This window comes from Hippichthys cyanospilos, chromosome 3 (genome assembly GCF_059441005.1).
Source record: "Hippichthys cyanospilos isolate Australia breed blue-spotted pipefish chromosome 3, RoL_Hcya_1.0, whole genome shotgun sequence".
NCBI lineage: Eukaryota > Metazoa > Chordata > Actinopteri > Syngnathiformes > Syngnathidae > Hippichthys > Hippichthys cyanospilos.
In genome coordinates, this window is record NC_142371.1 from 12,082,329 (window position 1) to 12,095,678 (window position 13,350).

The 13,350-nt window shown below is 37.5% G+C and overlaps 1 long non-coding RNA gene across 2 annotated transcripts in view; it reads left to right on the forward strand.

The window, feature by feature from the left end:
• The window catches only part of LOC148425777 (uncharacterized), a 56,983-nt gene that overhangs the window by 4,571 nt on the left and 39,062 nt on the right, over positions 1-13,350 (forward strand). For both annotated transcript variants that reach the window (XR_015865110.1, XR_015865111.1), the window contains exons 2-3: positions 9,673-9,813; positions 12,652-12,791. This is a non-coding gene — a long non-coding RNA (uncharacterized LOC148425777). The remainder of the gene's footprint in view (positions 1-9,672; positions 9,814-12,651; positions 12,792-13,350) is intronic.

The following is a 13,350-nucleotide window of genomic DNA, read 5'->3' on the forward strand; positions in this document are numbered from 1 at the left end:
AGCGACAGAAGAGCACCTACAAGTATTTTGAGGAGATGTAATTGTGACACAGGAGCCTCTGATTGCCAGTATCTTTCACTTTGAGCGGTCCAAGTCCCCTTTCACTTGCACCGACATCCTGATTACAGATCATCTTATTGATTTGATGAGTGCAAGATGTTTGCTAATAACTGTTCTCATGCCATCTGTTAATCTTTGTTGTGATTAAAGAGGTAATCCCAGAACACATTATTCCCAATGACAAGAGCGGTATCGTTCACTTACACAAGAATCGCCCCCCCTCATTGACTGGGGCAGGGTTTTTGGAAGGGGGCTCAAAGGGGAGCAAGACCAAAGATATCAGTGATCTCCAACGCAATATAATGCACCCAAACATAACAAGCACAATTAAAAAAACAAAAAACAAAACAAGCAACAAAAAACAAACAGAGAGAGAATTACAACCCTTGCAAAAAATTCAATTACTCTGTATAATCACACAAAATGATTTTTCTTAAATATGATAATAAATTACAGGCTGGATCAATAGGCTGTGAACCAACTGCTATGCCCTGATAAGGTATCAATCAATATTTAGTATTTTAATTAATGGCACAATGGGCATTGAGCCTCTTAACAACGAGTGAAATATAATCCTTGTTAAAAAAGAGAAACACAATAAAGACAATGTAGTTCTGTTCGAATTCCACAGCTGTTCCTCATATCTGTCATTGATCAGTCAATATCAGGTGTGATTAAAGGCCGTCTCAAAAGGAGGCTCACTCAATGTTTGTCTGTGTGCCCGGAAAAGCGTGTAGAGGTGGCATGCGTGTGTGCGTTTGCATGGAAACACACTCATCAATCATGTGTGATAGGGATTTGCCACGCTTCACAAGCAAGTGCTGTAAACTGTGCGTACTTGGCCATGTTAAAGAAATGTGCTAGGTGGTTATAAATTAGAGGAATTAGACCAAAAGAATCACCATTCATTTTAAACCAGCATTAAAATATTGTTAACACCTGACGATGTTTACGTGTTTGTTTTGCCATTCATCGGATTGTTTATCTCAAGTTTAAGTAGAGTAATCCTAATCTTCCCACTTGTGTTTAAGGGTTGCTCGCCTGCACTGTTGCTCGTCTTTAGGAGGTTTATGGCTGATTCCCTGAACTGCTCTGCACCATATTGTAAAGACCTGCAATTAATTGGCTGCTGTGTTACTCTGACAGAAACACTTAGGCAAATAGTTCTGGAGTGACGCTTTTAAGTCAATGCATTACGAATATGCACGCGATGGCCCTTCTGTAATCTTTTCTCAAGGTTTTAATCATGGGACTGCCAACTGTTTTTCAATTGGATTGACTCTTGCCCTTTGTAATTGGGATTCTTTTGGTTTCGAACGAGATTAAAATACAGACATCTTGAAATAGACAAGCAGTTTGTTTGATGGCTGATTTGTTTGAAGAGGTTGAATAGAATTTGAATTTCTATCTATCTATCTATCTATCTATCTATCTATCTATCTATCTATCTATCTATCTATCTATCTATCTATCTATCTATCTATCTATCTATCTATCTATCTATCTATCTATCCATCCATCCATCCATCCATCCATCCATCCATCCATCCATCCATCCATCCATCCATCCATCTACTGTATCTATCTATCTTTCTATCTATCCGTCCATCCATCCATCAATCCACCCATCCATTAAAATTGGCTCCTCACAGGCCTGATAAGCCCATGGTATGGTTGATTTTAAATGTCTCAACAAGGGGCAGCCCAGGTGGGTGTGTTTCTTTTAAGATGCTCCTCGACTTGTAGGCTAAAAATATGGTCCTAAAACCGTGGTTCTCAAAGTGGGGTCCGTGGCTGCAGGGGGTATGTGAAAAAATGTGGGTTATTAATAATATATATATATATATATATATATATATATATATATATATATATATATATATATATATATATATATATATATATATTTACCGTATATGAATATTGTTGATGTCGTTTTATTTTAGATTAAGTAAAGCAATCAATTCAACCAGTTTATATATTTTCTCATATGTAATCATTTTTAAATTGTCAAATAGTCCCATATAATTCACATCATCATTAAAGAGCTTGATGATTTAGTCAGAAAATGTTTGACAGCACCCTGTTTGGATAAAATTGACTTAGTTTGTTGTGGTGAAGCGCACATTTTGCCATATTAATTTGTAAACTTCGATATGGCTGAAAATCAACAAATATACTCGTCAAATTGAATATGTAGGTGAATCAAAGGGGCACTTATGTTTGGCCTAAATTATTTTGTTTTGTTTCCACAAATATTTGCTTTCCAAAAAGGGGTCCCTGACTCCAAAAAGGTTGAGTACCCCTGGGCTACAACATACACACATTTATATTGTTTTTGGCATTTTGCCATATTGAATCACCTTCTTCACAAGTCCATCATTTAGTGTTCTAGTGGTGGTGGACTAATTTTGATACCTTGGGCTCTCTTTTTGCACACTGCAGGTTTGGTACGAAATGCACTGTGAGTCTGCACAGGGGCAGGCTAGACTACCTTTTGGCATTTTCGCAGACTAGTTGCAGACCACAAGCTGAAGGGCAGCACATGTTCAAACATTGTATTGTGTGCTGCTGTAGGCATGAACACAACCACAACTTGATTGGCTGCCAATCAAAGTGATTCCCATTAGTCTCTTTATATCCCACGCACGGGAGATGCACTGATCACACTGGATATATTGGAAGAAGAAACCGATTTACTTAGTACATTCAAGAGGTGGAAGTGCGCAAAACACATTTATAAGGATCTGCAAGCAGACCTCCACTGGCAGATAATGTACAGTAAAGTTGAATATAAACCTGTAAACTGGAAGAGTACTTTACAGCCCACATCTCACATGTTTACATCAGTCTATTCAGTCGTAGAGGTTTTATTCATTTTAATGACAAAGGTATGTGACATTTAACTGTCCATCTTGTCATTTAATGCACTGCTTATTCCTTTGGAACAGTTGAGCTGGACTTTCAATTGGACTTTGGATTTTCGTTTAGTTAAGACAGAGTACATCCTAGACTGGTAGATGACCAATGACAACATAAAGGCAGATGTAGATCACAGTTCACACTCACGCTTACACCTACAGACAATTTGGAAACAGAGTTTAATCAACACGTTTTTTTTTTAATGTAAAAGCAAGGCAAAAAAAAAAAAACAAGGGGAAAACACACATTCCACACAAAAAGGGAAAATGGTACAGGCTGCATTAGTCACCACACAATCCACTGTGCTGCCATTAGTAAACTACGGTATTTAAATTGTTCTTTTATTTACCACAGAACACAACTCAGTACAACTGTAGTGGAAGTACAAAAATAATAATTGATCTTGCTTCATGTAGCCGTCTAATTTCTTTCATTTTCATTATAAATGAATGATGTGATGAAATTATTTCTGACTCTGCTGCCACAAAGAAAATAGGACATCTTCACAGTAAATTTTTGTCAATGTGGTAAGAAATTAAATGAAAGTACGTGTACTTTTAAGTTTACACAATACAAACATTTGAAATATTTTGATTTTAATATATTTTAAATTGAATAAATTAGAATTTTGATTTTTCCAAAGGGCTTTAATATACTCGATTAAAGTCAAATAAAATCACTTCCCAAAAATTATAAAACATTTATTTCTACCAAAACTGAACAAACCACTATAAACCGCTACTTTTTTCCAAAACTTTCAACCCTGCGGCTTATTCAGTGATGCGGCCAATTTATGTAATTTTTCTAACAGCCGCTAGGGGCGCTCGAGTAGAAAAGGTAAGATTAAGACCGGTAGAATATATGCGTCGAGGAAGACTGCAACTTCCTGTCTTGTGCATAAATTAAATTAGCGTGAACATACCCTCATCATGGAAAATGCAAAAAGAAAGGCATATGCCGCAGGATAAACTCCATTCCAGCTGTGATTCCTGGGGGCACAACGAAATATTTGCAGCCGCTTGACATTAGTGTGAATCGTGCATTTAAAGTGGTGCTCCGTGTTGAATGGGAGAATTGGATGACCAGGGAGTGTGTGACGACATCTATATAACAGTTTCATTCCGACACTGAGGAAGATGACTTTGATGGCTTCAATTCAAAGGAGGAAGATGAAGGCGGCTTACCGTGATTTTTACCAGTATGTTCTTTTACCAGACCTATTTTACCAGACCTGTTATACTGTGTTACTAGCGTGTTGCTACCATGCTGCTAGCGTGTTGCTACCATGCTGCTAGCGTGTTGCTATCATGTTGCTACCGTTTTACTGCCCTGTCACAGGCACCGTTTGGAAAGAAAGTTATATTATTATTGTTAAGTTATATTATTAAAACTTTGAAAACTCTCTCTGTGTACCGTCTTTCTTTGTAAATATGTTTACATGTTTTAATGTGGGCACATGCGGCTTGTATGCAGGTGCGGCTTGTGTATGTACAAAATCGGTTTTCCTCTAAAATGTAGTGGGTTTCGGCTTATAATCAGGTGCGCTCTATAGTCCGGAAATTACGGTATATAATTAATCTAGTTTCTCAACACCGCTATCTTATCTTTTTTTAATGAAGTACCGTGATTAGTAAGGCTGACTAAACATTGCTCTGATGTTTGTGCTTGTTCTAGTATGTTTTGTTAAGTTACTGTATTTTGTATTGAGTTCATACAGCAATTTGATGGTAATCAACGTTTTGTTGAACAATTTGTCTACAATATTTTTCTTCAAGCCTCTACTGGATTGTTTCAAATACATTTCCATCTAATGTGCCAAAAAATAGAGCCTAACAACACTGATCCACTGATGTTACTCATTGCATTTTATGCATATGTTATGATGCGCGAGGAAATTAGGGCATTGATTTTGCATGGCACTTGCAGTGCAGCAAAGGAAATGTGTAATTAAAGTCCGTCTAAAACTAGAAAGGTCCTTGTTTTACCAACAAGCTCAATTCAATTTTAGTCAGTAATATGATATTAGCATACATGTTCTATTTTTTTCTATTTGGTTTGGAAAAATCAATAAATAACTAACGATTTCCAAAATACCCATTGGAAATTAGCAATATGGTATGCCGTCCTCTCTCTTGCTCATGATGTGTGGGGAGGAATTTGTCCATTCTAAACCATTGTAAATACATTGCTATAAATGACAATACATAGGGATCTTTTGGCCTCAAGATTATTTGTGGACATCACTGCTACTGCCCAATTTAACCCAAATCATTCAAATTCGTAACGACCATGGAACAATAATTCCATGGTTTATGAAAGTGAATGTAAAATCATAAAAAAAAAAAAAAAACAATACCCTGTTTTTTGTTGTTACCAAGATGCACACACGAAGGGGGTTCCAAAAGCCTTTCAGAAGCCTATGTTAAAAAAACAACAACAAACCTGGTTATTCTAAATTAGATTTCAATTTCAAAGCATTATCTTGACTTATTTTTTTCTTTTAAGAGCAAAACAAAAAATATTTTAATCCCCTGTGGATGCACCTAATCATTGCTGATACAATCGTCGTTAGTGTGCTTGCTAATTAGCTACAGGAGTTAGCATACAGATTGGAGTACTGCTGTCTAGCTGTGGTAAAAAATTTAACGTCTCTAAATGTCTGAAAACTATTACCTATTACCACAAACATGCATACACATTTTCATACACTTGTCCATTTTGGTGTGTAAAAAAAAAAAAGGATCATCACATTATGTTTTATTTTGTGACATTTTTTTTTTCCTCCTAAGTGCTCACATTTGCTCTAAAAATAATAAACTATTGTGCTGATTTGTTTAATACTGGTCCCAAGTTGAAGTGGACAGAGTAAAAATGTGCATATGAATTTTGGATATTGAATTTTGATATATGAATGAGTTTTTATTGAGTGATAATTTTAGTGTAAACATGTTTTATATGCACACTGATTGCATGAGCACCAATAATCAACCCATTCAAGTGTCCGTTTAATGACTTTTCAATACTTACCATAAAATTAATTCTCCTGGTATCCTGATCACTTGAGTCAAGTAGTTTGAAGAGGGAAACAAAAACAACCATGCAGGCGAATGAAGCTTGAATATTTGAATTTCCCGGTCAAAACAAAGTAAAAATGCTCATTGTTATGACCCCTGGATAAAACCCTTCTCGATTCAGGATTTTTTTTTTTAGTATTTTTGAGTTCATAGTATTTTGTAACTGCAGGTAGTTATGTTGAATCAATATATCACCCCAAACATGTAGTGCCACTCAATACATCACAAATCTGGACTTCTTCCACTGCCAATCCCAATTAGTCCCTGAGGTTCATGAGGTGCCAAGAGGCCCAATATGGGGCTGGCATGGGCTGTGTTAGCTGAGTGGGTCAGCTGCTGCTGGCATTACTGTAATTTAATTAGTTTGTGAGAGGTTGGGCACGCGATAGGTGAAGACCTCATCAAGAATACAGTCCACAACAAACTTAGAGGCAAGGAATTACTCAGCAGTAAAATCAACAGTTTCCCATACTTTGATGAACCGTAACCATACCGCAGATATAAAATGTAAGACATGTAATGTGGTGTCCCTACTGTCAAGAGTTAACATTGTACTTGGTAAAAGGTACTTTATTTAGATTATGTTTACGCTGACTGATTTTGGATTTTTATCTAAATTAGGCACCATGCCCAACCACAGGAGTTGGTGTGAGAGTTGTTCTCACGCATTGGTAATAACACCAGGGGTGCCAAGCATCAATTTGACTGGTTGACAAGGCAAAACCAGAAGCACCAACCTGTGCCCCGCCTGGATTGACTCCAAGAAACCCCATGACTCAATGCAGCGAAAATGAATACTAAAGTGCTTGGAACTGTATAATATCAACAGGATTCTAAAAAACCTTAATCAAGAACTAACTCTATGAGGTTTTGGAAAACAACTCTGGAGGCCAACAACTCAAAGACAATTCCACCGATCAGTAACAAATGTTGCATAGGCCTTTTGGTACGATTATGTGCGATGCTAATAAAGAGTTAACATTACATAGTATCATTGAGACTGTATATTAGATAGCAAAAAAGAGTGAAAAAAAACATAGACTATGAATGCCAATGGCTTGCTAGTAATGAGATACCCAGCTGGCATAAATCCATGCCCACTAGAAGAGACGAGAATCAGTTATATCAAGACAAGAAAGCGTATTACAATGCATGGAGGGTTCCACCCCAGTTGCAGCATCATTATGTTTTGCACTGTGCTGAAAGTGCCGAAAAACCCAAAGCCCACAACAAATCTGAACTGAAAATGACAGGTACAACATATCACAGTAGATGAAGCTGCCAGGAAAGATTACATGGAGCGTAATAACCAGGTTGTAGGAAGAGTGTAACAGAAAAACTGTCCCAGATATGGGTTAGCAAATATTATTATACAGACTGTCAAAGGTGTTTGAGAAAAACCAGGCCAAAATCATGTTACACTTTGTCGGACTGACAAACCGGTGATACTTTGAGGTGGAAAAAGATTAGCAAACAAGACTTGGGATATAAGTAGCAATTTCAAAGACATAATCCAGCAAAAGAAACACAAAACCTGGAAAAATACCAATAAACGAAAGAAGGAGTTTTTGCCTCGACAACTGTTTGACCAATCAGTCCCTATCATTTTTGACTCTGATTCAACATCCCCTGTCTCCCCCCCAGATGTGGGAGAAATTCTGTGGTGTGGGAGTTGAAACACCTTCTGATAGGGAACTCTGCCAGACGTTTCTGGTAGACCCTCACAATATGTTTGGGTCTGCCAGACCGAACTGTGATCCCCCTACCACATCTGACCCAACACACCACAAGGTGGTGATTGATTGATAGTTCCTCACCTATCTTCTTCTGAGTATCCAAAACATGCGGCCGCAAACCCAAAGGCACAACCACAAAGTCAATCATTGAACTGCTGCCTGGTGTACAAATGGATACCTTTGTGGATACCCTTGGGTTCAGATTGTGGGGTTCACACCTTACAATAATTTCCACAAGTTCTCACTGTCAGTGCCTACGTGAGCATTGAAGTCCTTCAGTAGAAGGACTCAAGAAAAGGTGGGTACGCTAAAATCATTTTTTTTCTTCCATGCCTGTAAGGAGAAGGGTGGGATGCAAGTCCTATAGAGAGCTGGTTGTCTGTGAGGCTCTGGGTGATGACTGTATTAAACACAGAGCTGGTCAATATAGAGCATCCTGATGTAGGAGTCTTTATTCTCGAAGTATGTAAGGGACATGTGCAGGGCAGAAGCGATAGAATTCATGGTGGACTGGTTGGGACAGTCTACATACTACATGGAGTATGTCCGGTTGACTGCTCTGAATGTGCATCAGCACATTGAAGCAGGAAAGGGCAGTTCAAGGCTGAGGGAATGGTTGAATATTGAGGTGAGCATTTATATCATTACATTAGCTAAATCCCCGAGGACTCTTGCAGGGATATGATCTGGTCCCATGGCTTTGAGGGGGTGGATTCTTTTTAGGGCGTCGTAGACTTAGGTTGATGAGATGACTGGTGTGGGAGATTGGGGTCTGGTGGCCAATGCACCTGTTGGCCTCCTCTCTGAGTGGGAGCTGGAGGTCTCAAATTGTGTGTAGAAAATGTTGAGGTCATTGGGCAGTGTCTCCGTGGCACTGATGGTACTAGTGCTGGTCAATGGTGGAACAGAAACCGTCTAGCTTGCCTCTGTACAGCTTCTTAGCTGATGGGATGGCCTTTCTCAGTCCATACTTCACAGCTTTGTACTCTGTCTCACTGCCAGATTTAAACACAGTCGAGTGAGAATATCAAATCAAATCAAGTTTATTTGTGTAGCCCTGAATCACCAAGGTCTCAAAGGGCTTTAGAGGTGAAAAGAAGCCATACCGAGACTTCTTTTGCAAAAAAAAAAAAGAAATCATACAGAGACCTTTTTTCATCATAAGTACACAACAGCATCCCCTAATCAAAGCATGTAAGCATACAGCATACCTGACCATTGATCCACAGCTTCTGCTTAAGAAACTTCCCGACTTGTATGGGGGCATGATGTTCTTCACACAGGCAACGCTGTACCCTGTCATGCAGTCAGCATAGTCCTGTACATTGACAGAAGAATCCTCTCGAGTAGCAGCGATTTTTCTTAGATCCCAGTCTGTGGTAGCAAAGCACTCCTGTGGTATGTCCTCAGTAACTTATGTCGAGAGCCTAACCTGTTATATAACTGGATTTGATTGTTTGAGTTTCTGCTTGTAAGCAGGGTACAAAACAGAGAGATTTCTGGTGCACTGAAGACGTCATGCAGCTTGCCAAGCTCAATTGTGGAGTTGGCTCTCTGCTAAAAGCACTGACTTAAATTCCCTTGGTAGGTAGTAGGGACGACATTTAAGGATTAAAGCCTCCAAGTCAGACAAACAGTTCTTTTGGATTGTTTGTATGTCGACACACCACACATTGTTTACAAACACGCACTCACATCCCCCTCTAGTTTTAGGGGCAGCTGCTGTTCTATCTCTGCGATGAATGGAGTGTATGTAATTGAATAGCAGAGTCTGGGACATCCTCTGAAAGCCAGGTCTCAGTTTAGATTAGAACTCAGTATTCCTATATTTCCCTCTGTGTTGTGATCCTAGTTATCAATTTGTCTTGTTTGTTTTCCAGAGACCACATATTTGCCAGCAAGAGACTGGGTAGCGGTGATCGGATAGCACGGGCTTTTAGCGTCGCTTGAGCCCTCCTGTCTTGGCCATCTTCTGACGTCCCTTCCTAAGCACACTCCTTGGGTCCACTGGCTCACTCGAGGTTGGTGTATTGGGGCTGCTTGTGCAATCACACAATGAGTTCTACGTCCAATGGTACAAGTCCACTAAACCCGAAGCTACGAGCGTTGGTGTTGTTCATTAGTCCCTGCCTACTGTATGTTAAAATATCGCACAGCAAAGAAGAAAAAGCAGACGGAGCAGACAAATACGTTCGCCACAAGGGGCGCTATGTTGAAAAAAAAAGTCATGTTTAATTTAGTAGTGTTTTGATAAACTGTGACTAAAAATTGTTTGGTGGTATCACTGTTGAAGAGGTGCTAATAATTAAATACAGTGTACCCCTGGGTTACGGCGTCCCTGGCTTATGTTTTTTTCACATTACTATGTGGAATACTGAGTTTTTTCATCCCCTCTTTAAGGCGTTTATCCCGCTTTACGATTAACATCAACAAATGTCATGATCTGTGGGGTTGGTTGTGTTTGTTTTGCCTCCGTCTTGAGGCGTTATTAGGTAATTGCTCTTATTTTCTGTTGGTGTCAAACTGCCTCCGGTGCGACGCATCACTACAATGCTGGTCTGCTATTTGTTTGAATATTGTATTTATTATGCATTTTAGTGCTTAATTCATTTCATGAATTTGGTTATCCAAGATTCCCAAGATTGCTGGTGACATTAAAGAAAGAAGTAAAAAAATGATTTATAAGGTAATGAAGCCAGAGATAATAAGGAAATACAAAGAAAGCTAAGCTAGCCCAGCCTATGCTACCCTGACAAGGGAATGTGGGCATAATGAGCGTCATATCAAAGGTAATTAAAGCCTTTGTATATTTTTTATTTATGATGTTATTTAGTTGTAGGCATGTATTTTATAAATAAGTAGCATTTACTATACTAATTGGATACCAATTTTCAATATGTGTATACAATTCTTACGTTTTACTTGGGGTTTTACACACATTAACTAATTCATATAGGTTTGGATTGCCCGCCATATGGCATATTTGCATTATGATCCCAACCGCGGAACGGATTAATCTCATAGACCAGGGACTCACTGTATACTAGGTTGTATTTGCATCATTGTTTCTTGGCATATCAACAATTATTAATTCTTACAGAGATTCTGCGTTCTGTTTATCCTTTTAACCGTAGACTTGCTTTGTCCTTCCATTTTCCTTTTTATTGTATGTGCAAACTATATATATATATATATATATATATATATATATATATATATATATAAGTATGTACCAGCAGTGGTCCTTCATGGCCAGCTAGGCTTTCTCTGCAGGCCTAACTTAACCTGACATTAACATAATTATAATAAACTATAATAATTATAATAACTACAATAAAAGTCAATTTCATTTGTAATTTATTTTTACTAAATATACATATTTTACATGTTAAATTATTCTCCATATTCTGTTCTTCCCGTGTCATATTATATCCATATGGTTATACTCATTCCAGTGTTGTAGTTTTGAGTTTTTAGCCAATTACAATTCAGCTAACTTGTGTCACCAGGCTGTATGAAATCAGCCTGCAATCAGACCAATTTGAGGGCATTCCAATTGAGAGATGCAGGCTTCTGTGCAGTGTGCAAAGACATATATGCCGAGTTCAAAGACATATCTCAACGGGCCCATATACTGTAGTTAGTAGACAGTTGAAATAACGTGATTGGATGCTCACTGCAGGGAGGGGGTGCTATGTTGATTAACCACGTTTGAAGTTGGAAGTTGTTAAATAAAGTTATTAAAAAAAAGCATGTTGCTCAACCAGGCTAACCATGTTGCTTGACTGATCTGCCCTAAAGGTGTACCGTACAGCAAAGCCTGACCTTTGGACATTTAGCAGTCTAATCAGATCTATTCACTTTTTTTTGTTAAACCCACAATGGATGAAAAAGAGCTAAACGGACAGTGGACACATGCAATTTAGCACTGGCGTCCATGTCAAAAGAAAATGATTAATTGAATTGAGATGCACAGAAAAACTCTACAAGTAAATCATTTAAGTCTTTCTAAGGAAAGAGGTATGGATTTGTATTGAAATAAGTTTTGGTGAGTCAAGCATTTGATTTATTTAATTTTCTCTTCTTAATGTTTTCATGATTTTATTTCATTCATATTCAAATAGTGGTAAAGAAATTAAATGATGTTCTTATATTAAATTGAGATTTGTAAAATAGCGTGAAATCTTGTTAAAGCTTGCCTGCTCTTGGTGGACTTCATTAAACTTATTGGACAAATAATTTTAAATTATTATTATTAAGATTTGACAGCATCATGTATAATGATACTTGAAATAATGCTAAAGTTTTTTGCTGATTGCTGATGCGGGTTTATTAATGTTTATATGCTCCGGGAAATAGCAGCAATGCGTATGTGTGCTTGTAAGGGGTATATATATAAGGGGTATATATATATATATATATATATATATATATTATATATATATATATATATATATATACGCATATATATATATATATATATATATATATATATATATATATATATATATATATATATATATATATATATATATATATATATATATATATACGCATATATATGCAATGCGTATGTGTGCTTGTAAGGGGTATATATATATATATATATATATATATATATATATATATATATATATATATATATATATATATATATATATATATAAAATGAAAGAGGGGGGTCTGTTTAGTTTCAGGGGGATTGATGGACAGTTGTGGAGAAAGACTTGTTAGGTCATATAGGCTACTAGTATTTTTTTGATCGCCTAAATTTACTATATTCAGAATTGCATCTCTCTTGGCGCTACACTTTTATCAAGCCCTATGAGCCCGTATTGATTTTTTTATTTTCTTCTCAGGATAAGAAGACAGAGTTAGGGAGCTCTGGTGAATGGAGAACTTCCCTCAGATTGCTGCTATTCTCCACCTTATTGCATCCTGTCGTTTGCAGTTTCAGATGATGTCCAGTACGTCGCAGCTGCTGCAGCCAATAAGCAAGGTGACTAACAATGGAAGAGAGGCAGGGCTGAGGAGAGACCGAATTACCACCGCAGTGCACAAACAAAAGTAAAGGCGAGAAATATTACAAGACACTTTGCTTTTGCAACAGCGGGAGTCCATGGAAATGTATTTAATTGCTTAGCTACACTTTATCACTTTTATCATGAGATAAACACGTTCATGTTGGTCTATGTATTTTCAAATTACTCAAAGAATGCCGGAAGGAAGACTAACACAGTAACTAACCAATGAATTCGGATATACGTTATGATATATATATTTTTTTAATAAAATAACACAATACCATAACACTTGCACTCTGACTTGCTTTTAGGTTGTGATTAGTTATTTGTCACAGTCACTCTCCCGCTGTCTTTCACAAGCGGCATCATGGCATACATTCAATAGCCTGTCCAAGACTGAAGGGAAATGTACCGTTTTAACATTTTGGGATGTGTTTGTTAAGAATGAGTCCTGCTTCCTCATTGTATGTGTTACCCTAAGCCAAATTAATTATTACCTTTACCCTTGGGAAATGCAATCAAATATGTAATGAA